A 1,466-nucleotide genomic window follows, 5' to 3' on the forward strand; every position below is an offset into this window, starting at 1 on the left:
GATTGATGTAGAGCAGATGGACCAGGTGTCCCAGTTCTTTTTTATAACCTGCGGGATGGGTCTGATCTTATTAATCCTGGCTTGGAGCAAACTCTTACTCTAACGTCCAAGTAAGTGTGAAGTCCCATCACCCCAGAATAGACTTAATAGAATTGTGGTAGCTAATGGAAGGTTGCTCATATCTCCCTGGAAGTGAGAAGATGCTACAAAGGAAACAGTTACTTGACAGCCTCCAGATGCTGTACTTTTGGGATCCATTGACGTGTCCATGACTAGGAGGCTACATCCTCCCTGGGTTGCTCTAAGTCAATAACTGAGCATGGCAGGTCTACTAGAGTTGGGTCATTCTTACTGAACACATGGGCAAACTTTGCTCTGGGTGCTCCCTTGTCCGGGTCAAAACTTTCTGAGATCTGCTCTGCAGCCTGGGTGCTTTGCCTGCCCAATCCTCCTTTGTTCCTCTCTCCTTTCACAAGTGTCAGATGAGCATCAAGGTCCGAAGGCCTTTCCCGTTCACTCCTGCTCCTTCTCCTTTATTCTTCATAGTTGTTTTCCCCAATGAATCATCTGCATACCTAATTCTATTTTGACATCTTCTTCCTGGAGGATCTGAAGTGACACATGTGCCCGTTTGAGAGCTGCTTGATTGGGCTGGTGCAAAAGTAATTGCGGTTTTTACAATTATTTTTAACCTTTTAAACCACAATTACTTTTGCACCAACCTAATAGAAGAAAGATGGGTAATGTTTTCCTCTCATTTCACCACATTTGGAAGGAAGGGAGTAGAAGAAGAATTGGGGGAGCAGATTCTTTCTTGACCATGTGGATGTAGGTGATGGCTAATTGTCTGTGCCCTTCTGAGCTGATCATGACCATCAATCAAGATCATTCCACATCTCCTGAGAAGGGTGCCCAACAGATCTGGACCATGATGGACTTGTCTCTGAGCAGCTGTCTAGGCATCTGTGGTTTCCATTAAGTATTTGGTTGCATCTTCCATCTGACAGCCGTCTTACCTACAACTCTGATGAATGTGGTCCATTTGGCAAAAGTCTTTCCTTCCATTCCTATCCATCTTTTGATGTCCCTGTCTTCCTGATCTTGATATGTGTGGGTGTGACTGTGATCCAGTTGTTCATGCTTCTCAGGAAACACAGTGTGTGTGTGTGGTAGGGAGTAGCCCTGGGGCTTGAACCTTGCTCTCTTCAGCCTGCCTTTGCCAATATACACCCCTTGCTTCCAAAATTCCTTTCCCCAAGTTCTGGTAGCAAGTACTGAGTGAGGCTCCACAGATAAGCTCTTGGCAAGCAAGGCGAGTCGCGTGGTGCTGCAGTCCCTCTGCTTTTCCATTACAATGCAGAGTTTAGTAGTTGTGATACTGCAATACAGCTGTATGTCTCATGGAGCCAGGAGTGAAGGTTCATGCAACAAAGTCTAACATCTAGGAACTTGAATCTCACCCCAAA

The sequence above is a fragment of the Rhinolophus sinicus genome, chromosome 14 (genome assembly GCF_057876585.1).
Source record: "Rhinolophus sinicus isolate RSI-liver-muscle chromosome 14, RSI-T2T, whole genome shotgun sequence".
NCBI lineage: Eukaryota > Metazoa > Chordata > Mammalia > Chiroptera > Rhinolophidae > Rhinolophus > Rhinolophus sinicus.